Genomic DNA, 9766 nt, shown 5'->3' on the forward strand with positions numbered 1-9766 from the left:
CAAAGTAGCATTGGAACTACTATGTAGGCTTTGTTTACCGAGGGTTGAATCCCTCTCTTTCCGTGACCTGCAACTAATTCCACGAACATTACTTACCGCGAATGGATCAAATCCAATAAAATAACAACAATAGATATCATTATTCCAACGTTTTAAGTTTCTTTAATATAGATTGTATATTCCTAATTGTAGTTGTTGTGAATGCGTGGTACATAAAATATTGGAAAGAGTAAGCCAAGGGATGAAAATTTCCCCTCGACCCATTTATGATAAATGAATCGGAGAAAAACCCGATAAAAATTCCTTGCCTTAGGCCGATTTATTTCCTCGAAAGGGGAAAAATTATCCTAACCTTTTTTTTAGTTAGGTTCAAGTCGGCGGGAATAATATTCTACTAGCAATTCATTTATTTTCAAACCGACCCCCTTACTATCTATTATTTGATTGACCAATCCTTTATATTGGGATGAGTGAAGAGTCAAATGTTTTGGCAATTCCTCGTGGGGGATGAATCAAGATAATTTTTGAATCGAGAGCTCTGGATTTTGTTCATCCCTTGTAGTAATAATATCTCTCGGGTTTGCATCGATAACTTCGGTATGTCTACTATCACGCCCATTAACTAAAATATGCCTATGGTTAACCAATTGTCGGCTCCGAGAATGGTCGAAGCCATGCCTAATCGAAAAAGGGTGTTATCAAAACGCATTTCAAGTAATTGTAGTAAAACCTGACCCGTTGAACCTTTGGCTTTTCCCAAATATGAGCGTATTTAAGTAATTGTCGCTCTGTCGGACCATAATGAAAACGCAAATTTTGTTTTCTTCTAGAGCGAATCACGATATTGAGATCTTTTTACGGAACATAATTGGTTTCTAAGATCACTTCGGGGTAGGCCTTTTACTAGTTAGTCCCGTAAAACACCCGGACGGGCGATTTTTTTGAAAGCGAGGCCCTCGGTAACGAGACATAAAGACTCCTTTATTTTATTGAAAAAAAAAATTTACAGAATAACCCTAAATTAAGACTGAACTAAATGATAAACGATAAGCGAAATCCAATGAAATACTGTATTACAAAGAAGAATGGGATGAATTGTATCAATATCGGACCCTTTGTATATATAGGAAGTTAGGTATACTTTTTCTGATTTGTTCGGTAGAGATCTAATTGCTCCAATCCATTTTTATTCATAGTTGGAAGTTCTTCCGTCATAATAGATCAGCGATCCTTGGAGAAGGGGGAAAGTCTTTCAAATATTCTTTGATTTCAAGGAGACAGTCTTAATAATTTATGTAACTTGATTATGTAAAAAAAAAAAAAGACCAAAGAGATAAAAGCCGACTGTCGAGATCGAATTGATGATGCTCTAACCTCCTCTGAGCTAAGCGGGCTCATATAAAAGAACTTGCGTTGTGCATAAGGCTTTAGTGAACTACTGTAATCTTGGCTATTCCATTATGAATTTTATAATTTTAAGTCATAATGATAATGAATATCTTATATATGTTATGTAATATGTAACATAAATAGAATAAATAATAATATATTTATATACAATACAACAATATTATTATAACAATTTATATTATAACAATTAATAGAATTAAATGGAAATAACTATAATAACAAACTTATATATATTATAGTAGAATAACTCTATTCTAATTATATGAGGGGGGTCCTAAAGGAAAGATAGGGATAAAGATTAAGGATAAATCCAGTTAGAATGAGACATTCCTCTGGTTTCATTCGGAAAGGTAGGGGATAAGGTGAAAAAAAAGAATCGACCGTTCAAGTAATAAAAATTATAGGGAAAAATGAGAGTAAGAGAGGCATATATATATGTGGTATATATCCATCCATATTGAATTATTGGATACATCAATGATAGAATCATTTTTATTGGACTAAATACAAATATAGGTCCTCTGATATATGAAATGCAATAAAATAGAAAAGAAAATCAAACAAAGGGAGGCAGAGACACTTTTTCTATATAGAGAAATGCATATCTAGCAATTAAGCGTAAAAGGCTCGAGAATAAATGAAGGAAAAGGGGCATCCCAAGATCCTAGTCTATAAAAGTGGGGATATGGCGAAATTGGTAGGCCTTCTGGGACTTAATTGGATTGAGCCTTGGTATGGGAAACATATTAAGTGATAACTTTCAAATTCAGAGAAACCACAGGAATAAAAAAAGGGCAATCCAGGCCAAATCCTGTTTTCATTGAAAAAAAAAAAAAAAAAAAAAAAAAAAAAAAAAAGGTTCGAGAAAAGCAAAAATAATAAAAAAATAAAGGATAGGTCTCAGGAGACTCAATGGAAGATGTTCTAGCAGATAGAGTTGACTGCATTGATCGAGAATCCTTCTATTTAAACTCCATATAAATAAAGGATGAACCCATATATATCTGTCTTATTATCATAATAAAATATCAAAGATTCATGGCAATCCAAAATACTCTTTCTTTTTTATATGCAAAATTTAGGAATTCTTGTGAATCGATTCCAAGGTTAAGTAAATCAATTCAAGGTTAAGTAAAATAGAATATTCAGTCAAATCTGTTATTCCATAGTCGATAGATCTTTTAAAGAACTCACTAATTGGACGAGAATAAAGATAGAGTCCCATTATACATGTCAATATCAATACCGGCAAAATTAAATTTATAGTAAGAGGAGGAAAATCCGTCGACTTTTTTTTAAATCGTGAGGGTTCAAGTCCCTCTATCCCCAAAGAAAGTCCGGCTTTACTCCCCAACTATTTATCTAACTAGTTTTTTTATCCTTTTTTCAGTGGTTCCACATTAGTTATGTTTATTAGTCGTTTTACTCTTTCACAAACGGATCGTTAGGAGAAAGGTTTCTCTCTTATCACAAGTTTTGTGATATATACAACATATGTGCAAATTAACATCTATGAATATGAAAAAAGAATCCACGTTTGAATCATTCCATAAATATAATAATTCATTTTTATAGTTAAACTTAACTTACAAAGTATTCTTTTGAAGAGCCAAGAAATTCCAAGCTTGGATAACACTTTGTAATGTTTTTTTTAGTCTATTTAATTGATTGACATAGACCCAAGCCCTCTAATCTAAATAGTATAGGGACAATTCAAATTGAAGAGTCGGGATAGCTCGGTTGGTAGAAGCAGAGGAGGACTGAAAATCCTCGTGTCACCCGTTCAAATCTAGTTCTGGCATGTGGTTAATAATGGATACTGATATAAATTAATCTATGTGGATCGGTATACATAGTCGTTACTAGTCTAGATCATCATAACATACTTATCATTTGTGTATATAAAAAATGTATCCTTTTTGGTGTGGTGTCTAGACCCCATATTTTAGGTGAGTATTCAAATTTAAAAGTCTAGAGGGGTGGAACTATCATAATAGACAAGATTCATTTCATACATTAATTTAATTTAATTATTAATTTCTTTGGATTTTATTTCATATATTATATTTATTAACTCCTCCCTACGAGACCCTCTAGAACACATATAAAGCGAATGCACTGTGGTACAAAGTTCATGTTGCAAAACTCTTTATTATATATTTTTTTTAGAGCACCCATATATGAAATGAGAGTGCAATGACTCTGTTTGATCTAGAACATAATGTAAAAAAATTCCTTGAATATCTGGAATCGTAGAAGTAAATGAAAATTAGTTTCTTATCATTCAATGAGCATCTTGGATTTCATAGAAATTAGGGGCAATATAATCCTTACGTAAAGGCCATCCTATCCAACTTTCGGGCATCAAAATCACGTTTCAGGCGTGGATGATTATCATAAGAGATTCCCAACATATCATAAGATTCCCGTTCTTGAAAATCAGCTTTTCCAAATCCAGAAAACAGACGGAGTTCTAGGATTCCTCCTTGGGGGCAAATACTTTTATGCATACCTCTTCCGGTTGATCCACACCATCTTGTATTCTCGTAAGATGATACACACTAGCTAACAGTCCGCGGGGCTACATCATATGCACACTGGGGGCGTAGATAATTGTAACCATATACATATAAAATAACAACAATGGAGTGCCAATCCTCGGGCTTTATTTGTAAAGTTTCTATTCCTTGGTAATCCAGCCCAAAGATCTATGAACTAGCCTAAACTTGACTAGCCAAGCGGACAAGCGACCCTGCATCTTTTTTGATCTCCCCAGTTGAAATTTGTATAAATAAATTAAGTATAAATGAAGTATTTTACATTTCACGATGAAATTTTTTGAAAATTGGCACCATTGCTTGTTATTTTGAACAAAAACATCCGCGCACCTGTCTAATTGACTATTAATTGGAAGATACTGAATTTTTATTTTAAAAATGTTTCATTTTTCATAAGGGATCTTTGAAGTAGATGGCGGTTGATAGAGTAATCCTTGATCATAATTTCCAGCCGCAGTCTGCGTCCAACATGAAACTTGTGATTTGTAGTAAAACATCGAGACTCTGTTGAGACCCAATTCTATCTTCATAGATTTCTCTAGATACCTTTTACTGAAGTTTTGTTATAGCATCTATAAGCTGCCTCCGGTTTGAAGCGGGCAACCCCAAGAATAAACATCGGCAATTAGCTTATCGACTCCCGAGCGATTACTATAAGAATCGGTGCGGAACATCCCTCCTGTAATGAGTACAGGGCTCCCATAAATAATGACATATTTTTGCTCGGGGCATTTGCTCATATAATCTCACTAAAGAAGGAGCCATTTTCATGGTTCTTGTGCTTGCTGTTAAAAATGAGATCCGCTTTGCCTAGGACTTCGACCTTGGTACCAGCCCATAACGATCAAAGTCTTAATCGTGAGCCTATTAATGAAACAAATTCAATGAAGCAACAACTGGTACCATAGAAAGCGGCCATAAACTGGAGAGTCTTGACCAATTAGAAAGATCATTTGATGTAGTTGAAATAAGCTGAATTTTGGGTTGTTCATCAAGTAATGGAAACTCAATGGAATTCATAATTCTCTAATGTAATTTTTTTTCTTCTTTTTATTTTATTATTATTGTCTCGAATATTAAGGAGCTAAGACCATTCCAATGCTCCTTTTTTAGCCATGCGTAAACTGAACCAACAATTGGGATAAACACGAGAAAATTAAAGCTTCTATAAATCACGGATACACCCAATACATCGAAACTCATAAGCCCATGGATAAAGAAAAACCGTTTCAACATCAAAAAACAACAAAAACTAGAGCAAACATATAATAGCGGTTGAATTGTAACCAAGCATTGCCCATCGGTTCTATACCCGATTCATAACTAGAAAGTTTATCTGGGCCCTTCGTTAACTGGGGCCAAAACTCCGGAAATTAGAAATGCCAAAATAGGAATAACACTTGATATTATTAGAAAAGCCCAAAAATATCATATTAGAGTAGGGAAAACATAGATGCACTCCTATGAATGTGGAAAATATACCCGGATTAGTCGATTCAAATTGTAATGTGAATTCATCCATAAGTATTTAGTCGAACTAAATATGTCTCGTTTCAATCTTAATCGAATAAAAAATCCCAATTTAAACTTTCTTGATTTGATATTCTATTTCGATATGGTATAGACATATCATGCTGCATTATACAAAAAAAACTCTTTTCGTTCACAGAGGTTCTCGCATTCAAAAAAAACAATAACACTAGTATTATATATATATATATATATATATATATATATATATATATATATATATATATATTAAATTAAATACTATATTAATTATTAATTAATATTAGTACGATAATCAGTATGTATAATAATATATTATTATATATTTATATAATAATAATAAATTGATTGATATTTTTAAAAATGAATATATAAAAAAGTGTAAAATATATACTTTATCATTAAGATCGAGGGAGGAATATTTTTATATTAATAGATTATATGGAAGCGAGTGCATTGACCGTTTATTTTTTATCTCTCCGTATGCGAGGACTTTAAAGATTGGATTGAATCGTTGAATTCTGCGAGGAGCCCTTACATATAACAAACGCATAGGCTCCTATCCCCATTAGGATCAATTCATTTTTTCTGAAACAATTAGTTGGGGTTGGTTGTTCTTCACATAAAAAGTTGATAAGATAAGTAGGGGGATTTCCTAATTAGTCTAAGTTCAAATGGGCCTCCAATCTTCTTGGATAAAGCCCGACATCGGGAGAATTCAAATTTGGAATGGTGGGCAATTGGGTTTGAGATATATTAATTAGAGACTTATGTCATGATTTTTTACTTCAAAATTTTTAATTTTTCTGGTATACCAAAAAGTAGTATCACTAATTCTTTGATCATGGATAGGAAAAGCAGGAAAATAAATTATGAATCGTGTGTATGTAATTCACCCACCGAGATAAATGAAAAAAAAGTGGGTTTTGTCGAAATTTTTAAAATGCCCGATTGGTTCCATTGAAATGTTTTTTTTTTAGTTTCATGTTGAAGGATCCCAGCGAGAATGTAGGAATGATTCTATTTTGATTTAGATGGAGCAACCAACGACCAGCTACAAACAACAAATAATAATAAGAAATGGAAATAAAACTATCTAAAAGTAAAAATTATTTTAATAAAATTAATATTAATGAAAATTAGGGCTATCACTGGACTTCGAGCGAGTAGACCTTCTCATTAAAACAGATCAAACTTCTTATTTTTTATCCAAATGATTCGAACTGTTTTCAAGACCAACATGCATTGTTTTTTGCATTGGGCTCCTTAAATCAATGATATAAATATCGTGAGAGTCCGTATCTTTTTCTTGATAGAAAGATACTTGAGATGGCTCAGCGTTCTGATTTCTTTATTTTTATTCAATAGCAATACCAAAAGTGTTTCAAAAAGAATTATCTTGGCGTAGCTCTGCCTCAGGCCTAGATCAACCTAAGTTAAGTGGTCTGTCCTTTCACCTTAAAAGCATCAAATATGAAACTTCATACACCTTCAAGTTCATAGGACGAAAAGATATTTTTTTGAGGTCCTTACTACTCATTGCTGGCATTGAATGGACTAGGTATTCACCTTATCAATTATAAAATCAATGGTGGGTTCTGTTTTGGCCCTAAGCCTCAATTGGACCAACGACCGACCATTTGTCCCGAGCTATTGTTCTCTTGTTCCCTCAAATCCATGGAGTAAGACATCAATTTTACTAAGATAAATTACGGTGATTTGCATGATGGACTCCCTCTTGAAAAAGCATTGGCGTGTAAGCGAGGTGCTTACCTAACTGAGCTATAGCCGCGTGTTTTGTGATAAATATTTTAATATGTGTATATAATTTGTTGTCAAAGATTGAATATTGCATGATCCTGAACTATGAATAGCTCACGTCATTTCCTACCAAAGGCGGGTATTGCTTAGAAGTAAAATTCCATCTATAATCCTCTCGATGTGGCATGATGGGTTCTTTTTGTTTCTCTTTATGATGATAAATGACCTACTTAACTTTCGATGGATTTAGGTATTGCTTTCATCACGGTAGAGTCATTGGTTCAAATCGATAGTAGGTAGAACTTATTAGATACATGGAGTCAATGGTATCTAATAAGTGGCCTACCCACCTTCTAAGCAATTCTGGGCTTTTGGAATAAATATGAAGTGGGCGGAGTCTTTGGAAAGCATTAATAGGTATCTTTATTACATTAGCTAAAGCTTGTTGTTTCTACATTCATTCCTATCACAACAAGATAGACTTTACCTAGGATGAAATAGATCAACTATTAAATTTTGGATGGAAATTTCTTTTTACACCTATTTCTTTAGGTAATCTAGTATTGACAACTTCTTCCCAACTCTCTTTTTCATTGTAAAGAGGCACAGGATATTCTAGATTCATAACTTCTCTCAAACAAGAGAAAGAAACATCAAATTATTTATAGATATTCAAGATATGTTCCCCATGGTAAGCGGGTTCATTAATTATGGCCAACAAGCAGTGCGAGTACGGTATATCGGTCAAAGTTTTATGATTACCTTATCCCATGCGAATCGTTTACCTGTAACTATTCAATATCCTTATGAAAAATTGATCACATCGAGCGTTTACGCGAATCCACTTTGAATTATTTGATAAATGCATTGCTTGTGAAGTATGTGTTCGGTATGCCCTATAGATCTACCGTTGTTGATATATCATAATTTCTATTTGATATATCATTACTTATCAAATAATAATCAGAATCTATCGATATATATATATATATATATATATATATATATATATATATATAATAAATCATGTAGCAAACTTGGTAGTATGCAAAATATAGTGAAATAATTGTGAAAATCACTACCAAAATATAGTGAAATAGTTGGAAAATCACTATCAAATAATGGGTTTTACAACAGAAAAGTCTTGACAGGCCCACATTTCGTTTAAACTGCGGTTTTAAATTACCGCTGCCTCGATGATATTGTAATTGGGGAACATAACCCAAAGGCCACGATGCTCAAGTTGTAGCGGATGACAAGGTTTTCAAAACAATGCGGTAAGGAGACATCCCTATAGGTGTCTTAAATCTTTGCCCGGTATGCCCACAAAGGCATAGATAAGGAGAGACCGATCCTTTCTTGATGGGTTGACAGTTTTTCTCGAATAGACTTTATCTCTGTTGGAGACTTCCCTTGGCCACTTCGTTTGTGGGTGGTATGGAGTAGCAACCTTGTGAAGTAACTCCATATTTCTTCATTAAAAACCAAAATTTTATTTACAAAATGTGGTACTTTGTATTTGATGATAGCTTTGGGAACACCAAAGCGAGAAAATGTTTTCTTTTACAAATCTCCGGCAGATCTTATGGTCATTCGGCGACATGCGAAGTGCCTCAATCCATTTGGACACACATGAGTACAAAGCGACTAAAATGTATGAAAACCTTGAGAAATAGGGAAGGGTCATAAAATCAATGCCCCAAACATCAAAATTTCCACAATCAATATAGGATTTAGGGGCATCATATTTCGTTTGGTAATTGACCTAAGTGTTGACAACTAATGCAAGCTACACAATGTTAGGTGTGCATCATGCGAAAAAGGGTAGGCCGATAAAACCACATTGTAACACCTTGGCATGAGTTTTTTTCCTTTGAAATGACCTCATAAAGATTGTTCATGGCAAAGGATAATGCGTCGGTGTGTTCTACCGGTCGGGAATCGTGACGAATGAGTTGGTCGGAACAATACTTAAAGAGGTAGGGTTCAAATCGAAATAATATTTTACGATGGATAAGAACTTTTATGATCGGGGCGTGACCAAAAGGATGGGACTTCCTCGGTAACTAGGTAGTTAACGATATCCATTACCATGGAGATAAGAAAATGAAATTACAAGTATTGATGCGGGAAGGAGTCACTAATAGCTTGGAATCACTATCGATGTCACCAACCAGTCTTGATAAATGGTTACAATTTCGACATTTTAGAGTTCCTTTCTTGTCTTTGATTTCCGGGGTGAATTCTTGTAAAGAGAAGGATCCAGCGTAACAATCGTTGTTTTTCGCCCTTTTTCGCGAGTAAGTACCGAATGCGGCATGGTCCGGATATACTATGGTCGATGTTCCAACCAGGTAGTAAATGAAACTTATCCAAAGCATAAGACAACAACTAGGAACTCTTTCTCAGTTGTGGTATAATTACGTTGAGCGTCGTTAAAGAGTTTTACTAAGCGTAATAAATGACAACGGGTTTGTCGTCGTGGTCGTTAGCTATACGGCACCAATAGCAAAGTCGCTAAGCGTCAC

The sequence above is a fragment of the Coptis chinensis genome, chromosome 4, assembly GCF_015680905.1.
Source record: "Coptis chinensis isolate HL-2020 chromosome 4, ASM1568090v1, whole genome shotgun sequence".
Taxonomy (NCBI): domain Eukaryota; kingdom Viridiplantae; phylum Streptophyta; class Magnoliopsida; order Ranunculales; family Ranunculaceae; genus Coptis; species Coptis chinensis.